The sequence below is a fragment of the Cynocephalus volans genome, chromosome 1 (genome assembly GCF_027409185.1).
Source record: "Cynocephalus volans isolate mCynVol1 chromosome 1, mCynVol1.pri, whole genome shotgun sequence".
Taxonomy (NCBI): domain Eukaryota; kingdom Metazoa; phylum Chordata; class Mammalia; order Dermoptera; family Cynocephalidae; genus Cynocephalus; species Cynocephalus volans.
Window position 1 is genome coordinate 172215399 of NC_084460.1, and position 22612 is coordinate 172238010.

Genomic DNA, 22612 nt, shown 5'->3' on the forward strand with positions numbered 1-22612 from the left:
ACAAATGCAATCCTAGCTGGGAATGGAACTGCCGATGAGGAGGTTCTAGAGATCTGCTGTGCAACTTAGTGCCTGTAGTCGGCAACACGGTGTTGTGCACTTCAAAATTTGTTAAGAGGGTCAACCTCATGTTAGGTGTTTTTACCACAAAAATAACATAGGAACACAAGGAAACTTTGGGAAGTATTAGATATGTCTATTACCTTGAATGTGCTGATGGTCCCGTTCTTTGTATATCAATAAAGTTTTTAAGAAAAGAAGCAATGTGATGATTTCCACTGACGAACACATATGATATAGGTTACAAGGCAAGGATGGCCAGTAGGCATGTGAATTTCCACCTCACACAAGTAGAGTACAGTGTTCTGGATACTGAGACAAATTCCAGATTGCACTTATTGATAAGAACTAACTAGATTTTCTAACGGTATCTCCAACAAAATGTGTATTTTTTAAAGAAATGAATATGTCTGAAATGACTGCTTGTTTGTTGAAAGCCTTGAATATTGAAAGTGAGTGGGCACAGTGAAGACAAACTGGTGGATATTTCTTCCCTCTCATAGTAAAGCATAAAAGTTGATGGTTATCCAAAAGAACCAAGACCCTCAGACATATGCCTGAACAGATATGAAGTAATTTCCTAAGGGTCAGGAAAGCCCTAGAAAGAAAATGTTATCCTACATTTCAAGGTGGCTGTCAGAGCTATATTAAAAACCTATGAGTCATCTACAATGCCCAGACCTATTGGGTCTGATCCTCATGACAGAAAACAATTGAGGAAAAATTCACTTCTCCCTAATCACCAGGAGCTTCTACTCATATGGCAGAACATATGGAAACCATACAGTACTTTCCACACATCTGTTCATTCATTCAGCAAATTTTAATGAACCATTAATTATGTACTGCTCTACATACAATACTAGGTTTGGGAGACGAAAAAAAAATGAATGTAACACAGTCCACATTCTGAGATATAATCCCATTTTCCTGGCAAGAAGGCAGTCACTACTTTAATAGAATTCCTATTTTTCAGTTAAGAAAGCCAAGATAAAATATCTATCTATATCCATGTTTGTGTGTGTTCAAATTCTTTGAAATCTTGGTATTTTTCCAAAATATGATTTGGTAAACACTCTGCTATTTTTCTTAAATGATGTATAAGCTATAGTTTGATTAAGTAGTGATAGATACTATTTAAGAGCAAAGACTGCAGCCAGATTGCCTGGTTTCAAATCAAAAATTGTTCCATTTCCTAGCTGTGTGACTTTGGCCAAGTTGCTTAATTCCTCTGTGCTTTATTTTCCTCATCTGTATGGTATGATGTACAATGTACTTAGTACAGTGTATGAGTTCTACCTTATAGGGTTGCTATGAGGATTTAAGGGAGTTAAAACTTGTAATGTATCTAAAAACAGTTCTGGGCACATGGAATGTGTTAAATACATGTTTGCCACTGCTGCTATTGCTGTTATGACTGTTGTTGGTGCCATGGTTGTTTTAATCCTAGTGGGTTACAAGTTGACTCCTGTCCATATAATCAATGGAAACATTATCTCACCATCTCGTGGCATGTGAATCACTGCAAATGTTGACTATTTAGCAGCTACATCTGTACTGAGAGCCCTTCAGTAGTTTATATCTATTACCAAATAATATCTTGCTTTGGGGACACAGACCCACATTGCTTTTTGACAGTCACTAACATCTCATTAGGCAGAGTTTTGATTTTTTTTTTTAGCTAGAAAGATATGCAAATATTATGTATACTCCCTGCTCAATTAAACCCATCTCTATTGAAATCCAAGATGACTGACATTGCACACCAGCTCACTGTATTTTTCCAAGTAGCATAGCATAGGTGTACTGCTAGCTTTATGACACAAATATGGCAGAGCTATACATCCTCTGGGAGAGATTTGCTACAATCACTTAAATCCTTTACACTTAAAATCCTCTTTCTCTAGGATTTCCCTAGAGGAAAAAAGTGAAGTCTTTAACTATTATGCCTTCTACTCTGCTATATCTTCACATCTCTCTGAATCTTGATTTAGGCTAAGTGCATCATTAATCTTTAACACATCAACCCAAGAACACAATTAAAGTCAAATAGAATAATGAGTGGTATTAAAGGAATACAGAGAAGCATGTGCAGTAAAGCATTCAGCCACTCTATATGCTACACAATTATACACATCCACTAATTTGCACAAATACAGAACTTTTAACTCTTTGATGAAAGCAAGGATTGGTAAATCTTTTATGTTACAGGCCAGATAATAAGCATGTTCAGCTTTGTGAGCTATATAGTCTCTGTCACAACTACTCAATTCTGCCTCTATAACATAAAAATGACCATACACTATACATAAATGAATGAACATGGCTGTGTTCTAATAAAACTTGTTTATAAACACTGAAATTTGAATTACACATGATGTTCATGTGTCACACATGTTATTCTTAAGTTTTTCCAACAATTTAAAATATAAAAGTAAGTCTTCGCTCACAGGCCATATAAAAACATGAGGCAGGCTGGATTTGGCTCACAGACTATGGCTTACTAACATCTGATGTATAGGTATCAGAATATTTTGAATTTTACAAGTTAACCTAGGTACTACAACCATGACCTAGAAGATTAGATAGTAATATAAAATGTTTCAAGGCATGCATCAGTGATAGAGTTTGTCCATGTTGTCCCCCAAAAAACTCATGTGGAGATCTGATCCCCAGTGTGTCAGTATCAGGGGCTGTTTGAGTCATAGGGGCAGATCCCTCATGAATGTATTAATGCTCTCTCTGGGGTGTGGGGATATTGAGTGAGTTCTCACTCTATTAGTTCCTGTGAGAGCTGGTTGTTTAAAAGACCCTTGCACCTCCTCTCTCTTTTTCTCTTGCTTCCTCTGGACATGTGATCTGCTTGTAACCCCTGACTGCCTGCCACCTTCTGCCATGAGTAAAAGCAGCCTGAGGCCCATGCCAGATTAGTCCTGTATTAGTCTGTTTTGTGTTTCTATAACAGAATACCTGAGACTGGGTAATTTACAAAGAACAGAGTTTATTTGGCTTACGATTCTGGGACAGCTATGTCTGGCGCAGGCCTCAGGCTGCTTCTACTCATGACAGAAAGTGGCAGGCAGCCAGCAAGTGTGAGCAGATCACACAGCGAGAGGAAGCAAGAGAGAGAGAGTAGGGAAGTGCCAGGGTCTTTTTAAATAGCCAGCTCTCGAAGGAACTAATAAGGCAAGAATTCACTATCCCCAACCCCCAGGGAGAGCATTAATACATTCATGAGGGATCTGCCCCCATGACTCAAATAGCCCCTCACACTGCCACACTGGGGATCAGATTTCCACATGAGTCTTTGGGGGGACAATACAGCCAAGTTCTATAATACCCAGTCTCGGGTATTCTGTTGTAGCAACACAAAAAAGACTAATACAATTAGTTTTATTTTTACAATTTATTTACTTATAAAATAATTTATAAGTAAATTATTATATAATTTTACATCTACTACTTACTAGTTTGATAGCTGTGAGTGAAAACCTCTGGGAAACTCTGTTTCCCAAAATGTGGTATATGGGAAATGAATTATATCAATACTGTTCAGCTCTCATTATGTATCAGAATCATCTGTGGGGAGACCAAGGCCCAGTGTTACAGAAACAGAGGCAGACAGACTGCTGAGAAACCAAGCGTCACTCGGAGGGTTGGGGAACTTCAAGATTCATTACACCAGAGAGCCCAGAGGAGTTCACACTCCAAAGTCTGAGCCCCGACTCCAGGCTTGCAAAGGGTTATATAGGTCCAGGGTTGTAGGTTTTGTTTTCTCAGAATCCTCATGGTAGGGACTAAACTGATACAAAAGATGGCCAGTGTAACAAAAGCAAAACAAAAAGCAGAAGTACAGGTGCAGGTTTAAGTTTTTCTGGGCTTGTCCATATCACCAACACTCAGCGATGTGGCTTCAACAGGTGATTCCAACCTGCAGCCAGGATTAGAAACTACTAGGCTACTGAGCTCCAGATCTCTTCCTGTTTGAAAAGTCTAACAACATATTTTCTGTATATTCACATTGATACAATAAGCAGCATTAATGTAACAATATTTTAGAGAATATTAAATTTAAGTAATTCGTAGAAACTTTTGCAAAAATTTCACATCTATTTCACTTCTCATCATAACTATATATATATATATATATATATATATATATATGTTGCACTTCTGCTAACTTACTATTGAAACATGGACAGAATTGAAAGACAAAATAAGCGCATTAGTCCAATTTGTGTTGCTTATAACAAAATACGCAAAACTGGGTGATTTATAAAAAAAAAAATAAAAATTTATTGCTTACAGTTTTTGAGGCTCGGAAGTCCAAAGTCCATCTGGCGGTGGCTACAGTGATCCAGGGGTCTCACATTGCAAGATGGTAGAAGAAGAGTGAGCAGAGCATAGACAGACAGACTCTCTTCTTCTTTTAAAGCCCTCAGAACCATGCCCCTGACCACCATTTTTAATCCATTCACCAATGCATGGTCCTACAATCCAATCCCCTCTTCAAGGTTGCACCTTTCAATTATCATATTAGGATTTCCCACCCTCTTAACAATCACAGTGGGGGCTAAGTTCCTAATATGTAAAACTTGGGGAATGCAACTCAAGCTTCAGGGAGTTTTGGGGGGGACATAATTCGATCCACTACAATAAGTAAACCAAACAAAGCAAAGAAATAAATCAAATATATCCTTCATCCCAATAGCTAGACCATAGAAAATTTCAGAGGGGAAAAAAAAAAAGCAGCAACAATCTGAAAGTCTCTACTTTTCTTATCGTTTCTCTCAAGCCCTATTTCCCCAGTTAAGGTGCTTTGTAATTGAATAATGACAGCATTATTTCTCTGCTTTCAATTTCATTATTCCAAGGACAGTTTATACAAATATTCAAAAATAAGCAATCTACATTCTTACAATATGGTTCATTTGTTCCTAACTTTTTTACTTTCCACAGTCAATATCTTGTCTATACTCATCTCCTTGATGCCATTGTCAACTGTCAGCTTCCCAAAAACAGTCATCAGAAAAATCAAATTATTAAGCAAAGCTTAGTGTTTTAGACTTTTTGCAGTAAGGGAGAAACACACACAAACACTCCTTGACAGAGAAGCAGTAATGTCACAACCTTTGAAACTTTGGGAAGGGAATGTTCAGGGTTTTGTGATCTGGGCTAAGTGATTTTAAGATGGGTATTTTAAAGCAGGACACTGGTTGAAACTGAGTGTAGTTTAAGAATTGATAGCTTTGGATTTGTGATCACAGTAAGAAATGAATACCAAAGAGGTGGTTTTTTTGTTTGTTTGTTTTTTGTTTTGTTTTGTATTTGCTGATGTTTTGACATTTATCCTATCTCAAGAAACTCAAGGGATCTAATTTCAACTTTGAATTATGTATTATCCATATTTGGGGTAGAATGGACAATTTTATTTATTTTTGTTGTTGACTATGCACATTCATAGAGCACAAAGCAGACCATTACCACCTGTGTGCTAGATGTGATCAGATCAATACCATCAGCATGCTCATTATGACAAATTGCAATTATTCTTGGTGTCCCCCACCTACCCTCTCCCCAACCTCCCTCTCCCCCCCCCCCAGCAACCCTAGGTATATTCTCTCCCTCTGTAAGTCCAACACACCACTGTGGTCTTTCTTTCCTTCCTTCTTTCTCTCTTAGCTCCCACTTAATGACTAAGGACATTTGGTAGTTTTCCCTTTGTGTTTGGCTTATTTCACTTAACATAATTTTCTCCAAGCTCATCCATGTTGCTGCAAATGACAGAATTTCATCCTTTTTTATGACAGAATAGTATTCCATTGAGTATATATACAACATTTTCCTTATCCAGTTGTCCATCAATGGACATTTAGGTTGTTTCCATATGTTGGCTATTGTAAATAGAGCTGCGGTAAACATGGGAGTGCAGTTGTCCCTTCGAAATGATGATTCCCATCCCTTTGGGTACATACCCAGCAGTGGGATTGCTGGATCATATGATAGATCGATCTATAGTTGTTTGAAAAACCTCCATACTGTTTTCCATAGTGGCTACAATAATTCACAGTTCTACCAAGAATGTAGTAGAGTTCCCCTCGCTCCACATCCTAACCAGAATTTGTTATTCCCAGTCTTTTTGATTATAGCCATACTAACTGGAGTGAGATGACATCTCAAAGTGGTTTTAATTTGCATTTCCCTGATGATAAGTTATGTTGAGCATTTTTTTAAGTACCTGTTGGCTATTTGCATGTCTTCCTTTGAAAAAGGTCTGTTCAGCTCCTTTGCCTATTTTTTAATTGGGTTATTTGGTTTTTTTTACTGAATAGTTGTTTGAGTTCCTTATATATTCTGAATATTATTCCCCTGTTGGATATATAGTTTGCAAATATCTTCTCCCATTCTGTAGGTTGTTGTCTCACTCTGATGATTGTTCCCTTTGCTGTGCAAAAGCTTTTTAGTTTGATATAATCCCATTTAGTTTTTCTTTTGTTGCTTGTGCTTTGGGGCTCTTATTCATAATGTCATTGCCTAGTCCTACTTCCTGAAGTGTTTCCCCTATGTTCTCCATTAGTAGTTTTATAGTTTTAGGTCTTTTATTTAAGCTTTTAATCCATTTTGAGTTAATTTTGGTATATGGAGAGAGGTGCATGTCTAGTTTCATTCTTCTGTATATGGATGTCCAATTTTCTCAGCACTGTTTATTGAAGAAGCAGTCTTCTCCATAATGTATGTTCTCGTTGCCATTGTCAAAGATTAGTTGGCTGTAAGTCTGAGGGTTTATTTCTGGATTCTCTATTCTGTTCTATTGGTATTATGCTATTTTGGTTACTATAGCTTTGTAGTATAATTTGAAGTCAGGTAGTGTTATGCCTTTGGCTTTTTTAAAAAATTTTTATTTCTTTTGCTTAAGATTTCTTTGGCTATTCAGGGTCTTTTGTTGTTCCACATGAATGTTAGGATTTTTTTTTTTCTATTTCTGTGAAGAATGGCATTGGTATTTTGATGAGGATTACATTGAATATGTAGATCGCTTTGGGTAGTAAGAGCATTTTCACCACATTAATTCTTCCAATCAAGAGCATGGAATATCTCACTATCTTTCCGTGTCCTCTTTAATTTCTGTCACCAGGGATTTGTAGTTCTCATTGTAGAGATCTTTCAACTCCTTGGTTAAATTGATTCCTAGGTACTTTATTTTATTGGTGACTACTGTAAATGGACTTATTGTCCTGATTTCTCTTTCTGTTAGTTCATTATTGGAGAATATAAATGCAACCCATTTTCGAGCATTGATTTTTAAATATTGCAACATTACTGAAATTGTTAATCAGCTCTAAGAGATTTTTGGTTGAGTCTTTAGGTTTTTCTATATATGGAACCATATCATCTGCAAACAGGGACAGTTTGACTTTTTTCCAATCTGGATACCCTTTTTTTCTTTCTTTTGCCTAATTGTTCTCGTGAGTATTTCCAATACGATGTTAAATAGGAGTGGTGAGAGTGGGCATCTGCTTGGATTTTCTGCCTGCTTGGGACCTCATTACTCCTTGAAGAAGTTTTTAATAAGCAACTGTAAGTCTTAATTAGCTGTTAGAATTGGCTTACAGTCTTGTAAAGAGTGAAGTATTTCTTGGAACAAATAGCTAAGTGATTTTTACTTGGTTTTAGTATTGTTTTACATATGGATATGTAAATGTTCCCAGAACCCATATTGCTTAATATAAGAGCAGAAAAGTATTCCTGGGCCTAGCATAGCTTAACATAGGGAGAAAAAAAATATGTTTATATTAATGCTCATTGACCGTTTTGGTCAAGCATTATCCTAAACTGGAAGATAGATCATTATATTTTAAGGATGTGGCCAATGCAGATCCACACCACTCTTTGATGTGTTGAGATCACTGCGGTAGGCAGAATGATGTTCCCGTAAATATATTCACTTCCTAACCTCTAGAACCTATGAATACATTAGATTACATGGGCAAAGTGAATTCAAGGTTATAGATGAATTTAAGGTTGTCAAACAGCTGACCTTAAAATATGAAGATTATCCTGGATTATCCAACGGGGCACAATAAAAACACAAGGGTCTAAAAGAGAAGAGAAGACTTCCAGCATGACAGTGTGGGGAGCTGCATGCCCACTTCCCAGTAAAACTAGTAAAAATTGTTAAAAAAAATTTTTTAAATAAATTCTGGAAATGACCCTAATACAGCAAGTAAAGAAATATCTATTCAATAAAGTCTATGAATATTCAGTAAGAAAAGCAAGACTGTAGTATCTGAACAAAGACTACTCCCTCAATTGCCCCTCTCAGCTCAGAGATTTGCAAACTCCAATCAGACTTCAGTAGCCAAGAACACAGGGCTTCTTTCCCAGCTCCTAGTTGGAGAGCTTTCTTCTAGGTCTGAACACAGCATCAGAATTTCTCCTCCTGCTGACATCTGTTTCCTGTTGCTGAGGCTATTTCAGGTGAGAGCAGTTGAGAGGTGAGGCTCCCTTCTTCAGACCAACCTCCATTCACGGAACAAAGACTCCACTTTGGGTACCGCACTGTTGAAAATACTGGGGTCCTAATTGCCTCACCCCAGGTCATAAAGTGATGATTCCACTCTGTAGTAGATTTAATTATGTCCCCGCCAAACTCATTGAAGCTTGAATTGTGTCCCCCATGTTTTATGTATTAGAAATTTAGCCTCACTGTGACTGTTAAAAAGGTGGAAAATCCTCTTATAGTAATTGAAAGGTGGGGCCTTGAAGAGGTGATTAGATGGTAGGACCGTGCAGTAGTAAATGGATTAAAATGGTAGTCAGGGGTGTGGTTCTGAGGGCTTTAAAACAAGAGGAGAGTCTGTCTTTCTCTCTGCTTTCTCTGCTTCCACCATCTTGCAGTGTGAGACCCCTGAGTTACTGTCGCCACCACCAGATAGACTTTGGATTTTCCAGCCTCAGAAACTGTAAGCAATAAATCTTGTTTTTCTTTATAAATCACCCAGTTTCAGGTATTTTGTTATAAGCAACAGAAACCAACAAGACACACTCCAAGAGAGCCAAGAGTAGACTACAGGTTACAGACTCCTCCCCCTCCACTGTGTGCCCAGCTCCAAATGTAAGGGTATCACTAAGAGAAAAGTATGCCACTGTTCCCAACCCCAACCCCAACCCCAGAGATGTGACTCAGAGGTTATGCCAGAAAAAGAAGCGGTCCATAAAACAGATCCCTTCCAATCTTTTTCCAAAGAAACTGACCTCACTTACAACAGAACATATGGAAATTCTAGCCTATAGGCATTCTCAAAACTAGTGAAGTTTATGGTGAAAGGCAATCGGGAGAGGATAGATTCAAGATACAGGCTGACCTGTAGACCAGTTAATTTGCAGAAAAGAACCTGGGAAAGAGACAATTTGGAAGAGCCCGCCTGGGGCCATAAAAATATCCTACTCTAAGCTGTGGGAAAATGGACATCACTAAAATAATCCAGCCCTGAAGAGGGAGAGACAAGTACCCAAAGTTGCTACAATATATAATTTAAAAGGTCCAGTTTCCAACAAAAATAATGATTAGTCATGCAAAGAAACCTGAAAGTATGACACATGCGCTGGGAAAAGAAGCAAGCAAAAGAAACTGTGAGGGCAATCATATATCAAATTTAATGGCAAAAGACTTCGAGGTAGCCATTATAAATGTGTTTATAGCACTAAGGGAAACCATTACTTGAAAAGTAAAAAAAGATATGATGACAATGTCCCATCAAATAGAGAATATCAAATAAAGAGATAAAAACTATATACAAGTACAAAATGGAGATTCATGAGCTGATCAGCACAATAACAAATAAAAAATGTGCTAGACGGGCTCAACAGTAGATATGAATTGACAGAAAAAGGAATTAGAAAACTTGAAGATAGGCTAATATAGAGTATGCAAGCCAAAGAACACAGAATAAAATAAAGAAAACTGAACAAAGCCTCGAGGAAATATGAGACACCATTAAGTGCACCAACATACATGTAATAAAGTATCAGAATGAGACCAGGGAAAGAAAGGAGCATTAAAAATATTCGAAAGAATAATGGCTAAAAAATCCCCAAACATATGAGTACTAAAAAACATTAACCAACATATCAGAGAAGTTCGATGAACTCCAAGATAAATGAAATGAGATCCACAAGCACACATTATAGTAAAAATGCTGAAAGTCAAAGACAAGGAGAAAATCTAAAAAGCAGCATAAGAAAAACAACTCCTCACTTACAAGGAGACCTCAATAAGATTAATAGCTGAGTTTTCAGCAGAAACGATGTAGGTCAGAAAGCAATAGGATATGATATTTAAAGTGCTCAAAGAAAAATATATATATCTTGTCAACCCAAAATCCTACATCAAGCAAACCTATCTTTCAAAAATGAAGGTGAAACAAAGACATTCCTTGATAAACAAAAACTGAGAGAATTTATTGTTAGCAGACCCACCTTACAATAAACACTAAAGAATGTTCTTTAGGCTGAAAACAAGTGACCCCAGACAGTTATTTAAATCCACATGGGAACAAAATGAGCTCTAACAAAGGTAATTATGTAATTCTAAAAAAAGGTAAAAATACATAATTTTTCTCTTCGTTAATGATTTACAAAGCAATTGTAAAAAACAATACAAGTGTGTATGACGTATTGTTGGGTCTGTAACAAAAATATAATAATCGTAATAACAGTACAATAACACAAAGGATGTTGGTGAGAGCAAAGCTTTATTGGGCTAAGTGAATAACCACAGATGGTAAATTATCAATTATAACAATGAATTATTGGGTTTGTAATATTAGTAGATGTAATATGTTTAATAACAACAGCACAAAAATAAGGAAAGAGAATAAATTTATGTCTTAGTCAGCTCAGGTTGCAATAACAAACTGAATGGCTTAAACAACAGATATTTATTTTCTCACAGTTCTGGAGGCTGGAAGTCTGAGATCAGGGTGTCAGTACGGTCAGGTTCTGCCAAGGGCCCTCATCCTGGCTTTTAGATGGCTGCCTTTTTGCGATGTTCTCACACTGCTGAAAAAGAATGAACTATGGTCTTTTCTTGTAGTGACTCTAATGCCATCACGAAGGCCTTACCCTCGTAAAGTCATCTAAACTTAATTACCTCCAAAAGGTCATACCTCTGAATATCATCACATTGGGAGTTAGGGCTTCACCATATGAATTTTGGGGGAACACAAGCATTCAGTCTATAATAAGTTATATAGAAGTAATATTTCTATATCTTGCTGGAATTGTTAGCTGAAATTTGAAGCTGAAAATAATATGTTAAGATATATGTGGCAAGCCCTGAAGAAACCACTTTTTTAAAAAACTCAAAAAATGTAGTAAAAGTATCTCTAAATTTAAATGCTTAATTAGAAAATATTTACTTAATGAAAAGAAAGCATATTAGGAATAAAAAAAAAGACATGAGACACATGGAAAATAGACCAATGTCTCCTTTAATAGGGGTGCAAAAATTTTTAGCAAGATACTAGTAAACTGAATCCAGCAACATATACAAGAATCATATACCTTAACCAAATGAGTACAGCAAGGTTGCAGGAATACAAGGTTGAGTCAACATACAAAAATCTATATAATACATTATATCAACAGAATAAAAGATTTTACATAATCATCTTCATAGACACAGAAAAACTGTTTGACAAAACCTTATGCCCTTTAATGGTAAAAATACTCAATACACTAGGAATAGAAGAGAACTTTCTCAGCTTGATAATAGATACCTGTGAAAAACCCACAGCTAATGTCATACTTCATGGTGAAAATATGAATGCATTCTCTTTAAGATCAGGAACAACACAAGGACATCTGCTTTCACCACTTCTATTCAACATAGTATTGGAGGGTCTAGCCATTACTATGAAAGAAAAATAAATAAAATAAAAAAGGAATAAGTAAAGTTATCTCTATTCTCAGACAACATGATCTTTAGATTAAAAATCCTAAATAATCCACTACAAAAAATTAAAAACTATTAGAACTAATACATAAGTTCAGCAAAGTTGCAGGGTAAAAAATTAATATATAAAAATTAATCACATTCCATATATTTGTAATGAACTATCCAAGAATAAAAGTAAAAAACAAATCTATTTGCAGTAGGATCCAAAAATAAAATACTTAATAGTAAATTTAACAAAAGAAGTCTGAAACTTATAATTTTAAAACTGCAAAATGTTTTTGAAAGAAATTAAAAGCAATATAAGTAAATGAAAAGGTAACATATTTATGAGCAAGAATACTAAATAATTGTTAATATGGCAGTACTCCCCTTGTTGATCAACACATTCAATGCAATCCCTAAAAAATTCTCAGCTGACTTCTTTGCAAAAATTAACATATTAAAAATGTGCAACCCTGTACTTTCAGCCCCTCTTAACAGAGAATAATTTGTATACAGTACATTACAAATCTTCCAGACCATTAGTTTGTTTATTTCTGCATGGAACTTTTAACAGTTAGAAAAGATATTTTGCACTGTGTTTTTTTTTAAAACACACAATAACAAAATATGTCATACACTTAACATTTTTAACATTCAGGAAAAAAACATTAATTTGTCTTTTCTATTAAATCATTTCATTTTGTCTCCACGCTCCTCTAACTATTATTTCATGGGTAATACAGTGGTTTTCCACTTAGACCAAGAACGACAAATTTGCTGGTTTATTATAAGGGTGCAGGCAATGGACCCAGAATAGCCAAAACAATCTTGAAAACAAAGAACAAAGTAGGAGAACTCATATTTCCTAGTTTCAAAACTTATTACAAAACAATAATAATCAACACAGTGTAGTACTAGCAGAAAGACAGACAAATATGTGATTGAAACAGAATTGAGAGACCAGGAATAAAACCATACATGTACACCTATGACCAATTGATTTTCAATAACTCAATGGAAGAAGGAATAGTCTTTTCAACCAATCATGCCGAGAAAACTGGATAGCCACATGCAAAATAATAAAGTGGAAGCCTTACCTCACACCATATACAGAAAGTAACTGAAAATGAATTAAAGGCCTAAACATCACAAAAAAGTAAAACTATAAATCACTGGGGGAAAACCTTCACAAGTTCTGATATGATATAGGATTGACAGATATGACATCAAAAGCAGGAGCAACAAAAGAAAAAACAGATCACTTGAACTTCATTAAAATAAAATAACTTAAGATTCAAAAGACATCCCATAGAAAGTAAAAAAAAAAAAAAAAAAAAAAAAACCATAAAATGGGAGAAAATACTTGCAAGTCATGATTTGATAAGGGACATGTATCCAGAATATACAAAAACTTGTAACTTAGCAATAAAAAGACAAATAAACCAATTAAAAAATAGGTAAAGGATCTGAATAGGTATTTCTCCACAGAAGACATAAAAAGTAGCTAATAACATGTAAAAAGACGCTCAATTCCATTAGTCATCAGGAAAATGCAAATGAAAGCACAATAAGATACCACTAAGATGGTTACAATCAAAAAGACAGATAATCACAAGTGTCAATAAAGATGTGCTGGTGGAAATGTAGAATGGTTTGTTACTTTGGAAAACAGTCTTGTAGTGTCTCAAATGAATAAATATAGAGTTACCGTATGTCCTAGGAAGTTTACTCCTAGGTACATACCCAAAAGAATTAAAAACAAATATTCAAACAAACATTGTACATGAATGTTTACAGCAACATTATTCCCAATAGCCAAATGGTAGGAACAGATGAATGGATAAACAAAATGTGGGTGTATCCAAGTAATGAAAATTTATTTTGCCATTAAAAAAAAAAAGTGAAGTACTAATCCATGCTACAACATGGATGAACTTTAAAAACTTTATTCTAAATGAAAGAAGTCAGTCACTTCTTAAAAGACCACATATTACATGATTTCATAAACACTAATTGTGCAGAATAGGGAAATCTATGCAGACCAAAAGTTGATCAGTGATTGCCTAAGGCTGGGGATGATGAGAGTGTTGGAGATAATAGCTAAAAAAAATGAGATTTTTTATTTGAGAAACCTCCATACTGTTTTCCATAATGACTCTAGTAATTTATAGTCTCACCAACAATGTACAAGAGTTCCCCTTTCTTTGCATCCTCTACAGCATTTGCTCTTCTCTGTCTTTTTGGTAATAGCCAGTCTAGCTGAGATGATACCTCAGTGCAGTTTTTATTTGCATTTCCCCAATGATTAGTGATGTTCGTCATTTTTTCATATACTTACTGGCCATTTGTATGTCTTCTTTTGAGAAGTATCTATTCAGCTCCTTTGCCTCCCCCCCCCTTTTTTTTTGGCCTACAAGAGACTGACCTCATTATTAAAGACAAGCATAGACTGAAAGTGAAGTGCTAGAAAAAGATATCCCGTGCAAATGGAAACCAAAAGCAAGTGGCAGCAGCTATACTTTAAATCAAAAACTGTAAAAACAAAAAAGGTCATTACATAATCAGAAAGGAGTAAATTTAACAACAGAATATAATGATTGTAAATATATATGCACCCAACACCAGATACACAGATATATAAAGTAAATAATATTACACCTAAGAGAAGAGATAAATTGCAATTCAATAATAGTGTGGCACTTCAACACACTTTTAACAATGGACAGATCATCTAGACAGATAGTAAACAAAGAAACATCTAACTTAAACTGCACCACTGGCCAAATGAAACTTACACACATTTACAGAACATTCTATCCAATAACTTTCTTCACAGAAATAGAAAAGAAATCCTAAAATTGATATGGAACCATAAAAGACCTCAAATGGCCAAAGCATATTGCGGAAAAACCAGTCTCTTCAATAAACAGTGCTCAGAAAACTGGATATCTACATGCAGAAGAATGAGACTAGACCCCCTACCCCTCACCACATACAAAACTCAACACATAATGGATTAAAGATTTAAATGTGAAACCCAAAACTATGAAATTAATTTTAAGAAAAAGAAAATCATAGGGGAAATGATCCACAACATGAGGCTGAGCAAGAATTTCTTAAATAAGACTTCAAAAACACAAGCATTAAAAGCAAAAGTAGACAAATGGGATTACATCAAGCTAAAAATCTTTTGCACATAAAAGGAAACTATTAACAGAATAAAGAGAAAACCAAATATTTGCAAACTATACATCTAGAATGGGTTACTATCAAGAATATATAAAGAACTTAAACAATTCAACAGCAGAAAGCGAATAACCCAATTAAGAAATGGGCAAAGGATCTTAATAGACATTTCTCAAGAGAAGACATGTGAATGGCCAACAGGTATTTGAAAAAAAATTGTCAACATCACTAATCATCAGGAAAATATAGATCAAAACAACAATGAGATATCACCTCACTCTAGTTAGAATGGCTAATATCAAAAAAGACAAAAGAAAACAAGTGTTGGTGAGGATGTGGAGAAAAGGGAACACTTGCACATTGTTGATTGGAGTGTAAATTAGTACAGCCATTATGAAAAACAATATGGAAATTCCTCAAAAGTTAAAAATAGAACTACCATATGATCCAGAAATCCCAGTACTGGGTAGATAACCAAAGGAAGTTAATCAGTATGTGGAAGAGATATCTATACTCCCATGTTTACTGCAGCACTATTTACTATATCCAAGATATAGAATCAACCTAAATATCCAACAATGGATGAATGGATTTTTAAAATGTGGTATATATAAACAATTTAATACTATTCAGTCATAAAAAAGAATGAAATTCTCTCATTTGCAGCAACATGGATTGACTTGGAGGACATTATATTAAGTGAAGTTAGCTAGGCAAAGAAAGACAAATACCACATGATCTCACTCATATGTGGAACCTAAAAAAAACAAAAAATGTTGATATTATAGAGGTAGAGAACTGAACAGTGATTACCCAAGACTACGGAAGGGAGAAGAAAGGGCAAACATGGAGAAGTTGGCCAATGGGTACAAAATTACCATTAGATAGAGGAATAAGTTCTTGTGTTCTATTGCATGGTAGGATGACTGTGGCTAACAGATAAGTTTTGTTTATCAAATAGTAGTTACAAGAGAGGGTTTTGAATGTTCTTGCCACAAAAAAATGATAAATGCATGAGGTGATGAATACCCTAACTACACTGACCTGATCATTATATAACATCAAATATTTACATTAAATACTGTATCAAAATATCAAATTGTACACCATAAATATGTACAATTACAATGTGTCAATTAAAATAAATAACTTTTTTAAGTAACTGCTATCAAAAAAAAGCTGGTTGCCATCAAAAGGAAGCTTAGAACAAAAGTGGTGTTTTTGTTTCTGTTTTCATTTGTATGCTTGAGCAAAATCTCAGGAAATTGTAGTGAGGCATGTATAAGTAGTAACTAAGAATACACAAAGTAATATTGAAAGTAAGGACCTGATAGGTACCATAGATACCATAATTAAGAAGCAACATGTGTTTATTAATAATCCTGAACCTTAAACCAGCAAAGAAGAAAGAAAATACATAGGAAGATATAGAATATGAATATGCTGATTAAAGTATGACTACCTAAGACTTGATTATTTGAATGTTGTTCTGTGTGCCTGGATCAACAACTTCCCGCAGTTGACAACTTAATACAAAAATCTTAGGCTGAAGCTGACTCCTGAAGATTGTCTGTCTCTGGCTGGAACAATATTGTAATGATATGAGGATGACTTATCTTCCCTTAGTGGTGGGAAATATATCTAAGAAACAAGTGTACTTCTAGAGTTTTTACTGCCGTGCTAAATAGTTGTGGTAAGTATTGTGTAGTAGGATGTTCAGGAAAGACTGTGTCTATTGATGATGCGTAGGTGAATTCTATGACTCTCTTGCAGTACTAGACAATGTACGCTTGAATTAGGAAAGGATGCAGATTCAGTAGTAAAGTTTCTACATGCAAGAGGCAGTATAACACTTATTTAGAATTGAAGAGTTAGTAAACCCCTGAAAATAGCTAATATTATCATCATTAAAAGCAATGCCAATGCCATTGAAATTCTCATAATGTCTGAAAGCTTTGTTCATGTTTTAGTTTAAGAATCCATTTGTTTCTTCGACCATTCCTGAAGATTGGGGATAACATGGGCAGTGGAGTTTCTGAATGATCAGCAAAGTATTGAAAAATCTTATTAGTGACAGTCTCAGTAAAATGGGTGTCTCTGTTACTGGAGAGATAAATTAGGATCTCCAAGCTGGGAAAATAGAAGTGTTGTTTTCCATAGTATCAGACCCATAGCTTTTTGGCAAAGAAAAACTTTAACTTATCACTTGAATAAGAAAACACTGACTCTTGGGCGTCTCCAGCGGCTGCATGGGACCCCAGCAGGTTTTTCCTTTCCCTAGAGGGTTGGGGCCAAAGGGATTGCCCTTCCTCCCCCCAACCCCCACCCCAGGATGTGGGGCAAAAAGAGATTCCAAGAGATGGGTGAGCACGCTGCTGTTCTCCCAGATAGGGAACAAATACATACACACGCAGCGGGGGTTCTGTCAGGCAGTTCTGTTTATTGTAACACAAAAGATCATATTTATATGCTTAGCAGGCGGGGATTTCCAAGCTTAGGCCAATCCTTGAAAAGGTCAAATGTGCACGTGCCTTGCCTCTCTATGCTTAGCCCTTCCCCTTAACTTCCCTTGGGCACCACCTTTTATGTTTAGGCCATCTGTTGTTTTTGCTTAGAAAAAGGGCGTGGTCCCATAACTGACATGACAGCTCTGTGCCCCATGAATATGTATAATCAATAAAAATTTAAAAAGAAAAGAAAAGAAAACACTGATGAACATATTCAGAATCTATTGTGGGAGAGAGAGGTGTGAAACCTCTTTGAAGATTTTCAAAAGGACTCTGAGATTTGAGCTCTTTTTTGTGTTCCTTGTTTACAGTTTTACCAGAACTATGCTGGTGACTGTTGAGGCATTCATCAAAGACAACATCAGCAATTTTAGTAAAACTTTCCAGCAATGCCAGCTGAGTAAAGTAGATAATTTGTCCTGGCTTTAGCCAATGCTTTCATTAAAAATTTTTGAAAGTTTCTATTTGAGATTCTCTGATGCCAACAATCTCCTGAAATTGCTAGAGATTATTCTTACACAATTTGCAGAGATTTTTTTCCAGTATCTCTTTCTAATCCTGGAGTCAAAAATAGTTTTGGACTATTCAAACTATTTGCCCTCTTGGATTATCATGAGAGCTAGGATCTTAGTGAGGGCTGTCTATCAGAAAATATGAAGAGCAAGGAAATTTACTTTAACCTCCACATTATCTCTTTTTGTGGGTTTTAGTTTTTTATTAGTCACTTCTATAGGAAAGTTTAGAGAACTTAAAAGTACTTTAACCTGTTAACAATTCCTAGTTGTGTTTCTATATAAGATCAAGCATACTTCTTTCCAAGCATTCCAAAATCATGGACTACCTGATAAGCATACCTTCCATTGGAGTAAGTATCAACCCTCTTACGTATCTTACTAAACAATGAAATCTGCCACTTGGGCAGATTTTTCTCTGGAGTCTTGTACAAGGTGTGTTAGATCTGTTGGGGCATGTCCTGCCTAACAGTCTCCTGTACCAGTCTTAAACTATGAGCTGTCAACAAGCAAGATTAAATCTAGATTGTTTTATAAGTATTTCTAATAAATCTGTTCACAGAAAGGCAATTTTTCAAAAAAATGATAGGCAGTTGTGAGTCTTTCATTGTTTAGGTAATAGAAGAAAACTAGCAGGATTTAAAGTGTTATGAACCGAAATTCGTGAAGAGAAAATAATAGGATTTTGTAGGATGTAAGCCAGCTTTCTGAGAAATGCGAGCAAAAAGATTTCACAACATTAGGGACCACTTAGTGTTAAGGGAAACTTTAAAGCAGCATAGGTTTTTACTAGTTTAGATGCAGCTACTATTACATTGAGACAAGCTGGGTACACTTTCGCTATTGGTTCAAGTGAAAGGCTGTAGTAAACAATTGGGCCCTGACGATTCCCATGAAATTTAGTCATAATATCAAGAACTTCTGCAGATCACTCATGTATCAATAAGTAGAATAATTTATGATTATTAGGTAGACTTTGGGTTGGGAGTTGTTGAAATGCTAATCTTAAATTGCATAATATCTGGTCTTTTTTATGTTCCCAGGGAAGAACTTTGTTTAAAGAGAACTTGCCTGAGTCAAATACAGACATGGTGATTTCAGAAAAGCTGGAAATCCATTCCTACAGGAAACAATGGGATTCACAAATCCTCTTAATTATCTCTCAGTGACCAGGAATTTTGGAATGGTTTGTAATCTCTCTGAAGTGAGGCAAGTATCTTCTTTGGCTAAATCACGTCTTAGGTAATCCCCTTTATCTTGAAAAATTTAAACTTTCCTTTGAAAACTTTAGATCCTTTTAGAGCTTAAATAGTAAGTAGATAAATATAATCAGTGGGATAAGCTCATTAACATTGTTGATATTCCCAAGAAAAGGCAAAAATTATTTAATATTTACCTGAAGGACACTAAAGAAGGCAGGACACAGATCTACAACTATAAGGTAGCACGGATGATAGAATAATAAATTTATTCAATACTAAAAAAAGGGAAATGTAGAAAGACTATTTCATTATGACCCTGAGGTGCTTAATACATCAGTGTCCTCTCCACATGAGTTTTTTGACTTTGAGGATAGAATTATTACATGAATAGGTGCAGGGTATGATAAACACTGGTTTTAGTCTTTCTTTAATTTCTAGTTTTACAGAGGGTATTGTGCAAGCTTGAATAAAGTTATGGATGCATCAATCTACACCATTATGGGTTCAGCCCCAATGATTATGCCAACATCAACAGAAATTTGGGCTTACAAAGAATTTTGTCACTTTGTGGAGATCTTCACTATGGGCTTGACTTAGACACATGGGTGCTGTTAAATCAATGTTCAAAGTAGCTATGGCCTGAATATAAATAGGGGTGTCTTTGGGGTTAAAAAAGAAAAGAAAAGAATACGTTAGGAGAGCATTTAATCTATTTGCATAGTAGACTTTTTCCTCTTTAGTTGCATCAGATGTGATGTCATTGAGGAAAGAATGTCCCTCAATTAAAATCGCTGAAGATGATGACTGTAGGCTGAGAGGCGGAGAATATTGGAGCATGATGAAAAATACTTACCACTTGATTAGTTGTTTTTCTCAGAAGAAGAAGTTGTGTTTAATAAAAAAGTGTGAAGTAGCTATTGTGGCACCTAAATCAATGACAAATTTCCAAGTTTTCTCTTTAGCATTTACATAAAATTTTACCTTCTAAGTTTAAGTGTAAAATAGCAATTCAGGCAATTGGTTCCCCTTCAAAGCACCTTCATTGATGATCTAACTTATATACATTTTTTCCTTCATTGTCTTAGCTACTGTAAAAGACTTGTTTTTCCAGAGTTCTTTCTCTGAATCAACACTATGTTCATCTTTATCGTAAGGCTTTCTCACCCTAGTGATTAAACATGCAGTGGGACCTTCTGATAGTTTTACTGAAAGGTCAGCAATGCATATTCTAAATCTGTTTATGCTTTTATTCAATGGCTCTTTCAAAATATCCACAGAGACGTTAAAGATATGGTAATAGAAGTAATTTTCCTTGCAGTATTTGCTTGCATATTATGCCTTCTATTTCTGTCTAAAGACTGTTCCCTCTCAAAAAAGAGAGTTGGTTCCACATATGCTTTAGGATCAACTGCTTAATGCTACCTAAATGTGTTAAAATGCTTATTTCTGGAATCTCCAATGGGCTCATTCTTTCTTTGCTTATAGGACAAATTGGAGTTTAGTCAATTTTCATAGTAAAGACATTGGATGTGGCCTCCAAAAGATCTTAACTAACATATACAGCTTTGTTAAATTCCTCTGGTTTTTGATATAATGAATGGACTAGGATGGGGGGAGATTCTCTCATAATACTCTCAGAGACTTTCTGCTCTGCCATCTTCATCTGATTGCTTGGACTAGAGTTCTTTACCAACTTAAGAAGAAATTGTTATAGAGTATAGACCTCTATATCCATCTAGAACCATTCTAAATTCTTCTGTTAATAGATATATATTTTTTTTCATATCTAGGCTTTGGGAAGTGCTTTACAAGAATGAGACTAGGGTTTAAAATCAGCTGTAAGGAGCTTACTCTAACCTGAAGAAGGTGTCACTGAAAAGACCCAATTGAGATCTGAGGGTCTCTTATTGAGCAGGGAAGAAAGGAAGTAGGTCATGGGGGTGGGGGAGGTCAGAGTAGAGTGTAAAGCAGAATTATAATGGAGGGAAAAGAAATAGTGGAATAAGGGATGGTAGATTTGAGTTGTGATTTGGGGAGATAAACGAGAAAGATAGTTATATGTTTTTCACATTTTTCATTTGACTTGGCTACAAAATCTTTCATAGGATCAATTTTGGAATCTAAATTTCTTTTGGAAGATTTCTCCCAGCAATCAAAAAAGATGAACATTGGATGTTTGAAATTTCGCTCACTTTTTTGTTCTAAAGCCATTCTCAAATAATTTTGTTTATATCTGAAGTTCCCCAAAGCATCCACTATAATTCTCAAATTGTTCTTGGAGAAACTATGCTATTTTGAAAGACAGGCACATAAATAGAGTTGCAGTGTGAACACAGGAAAGAAGCTGAGGTCCATGTGAGAGACAGCATGGATTGATACAAATATATCAAAGTACGGCAACAAGTCAGTCAAATATCTTTTTTTGTGCACATGTCGTACCTTGAACACTGATCCAATTGGTTACCTGTCTTTAATCAAAAACCTGACAAATTCATAATTCTTCTGGTGGTCAGAAGCTTTTAAGAGATTTTTTTTTTCCTGAACCAAACTCTCACAGACAAATTTAGACAAGGCTCTGGCAAACTATAATAAGGTTTTCACAGATGGTCCAATGCAAACTTTTCCTGTAACACCTGTCTGACATGGCTTCCTGAATTCATTAGCCCTTGGAGTGAGATGAAAAGATGGATTTATCAGTCTTGTGTCTAAACTCTTCTCTAAGAACTTGCTCTTATAAACTTAAAAGAGAATATGACAGGACCAAAAAAATTTTTTTAAGGCACAAGAGAGTGTGAGAGTAAAAGGCAGGTTTCTCTCCAAGGATAAGACTTTGAAATGTGGTCACAAAATCAATTCCAAAAAAGCATTTCTCATGCATAGAGGTTAAAATAAACTAAGCAGTTTGAAGCTTGGAAATCTGGAAAAAATAGAAATTGGAGCTTAGACTCAAGGCAGAATTTACCTCAATGTAACTGTTGGAGAGAGCCCTGGAAGAAAGTCTCAAGGGGTCTTCAGGGAGAATGCTGTTTTGGGTTGAGGATTTTGATCTGCGGTAGTGAGGGAATTTCAGCTGGATCTGTGAAAACGTCAGAATTGTTGATTGCTAAATCCCCCAAAGATAAAAAAGGCAACCAGAAAAAATATTGACCGAGCAAAACTAACCTTTAAAGATTTATTGCAGTAAGGAAGAATACCGCCTTAATA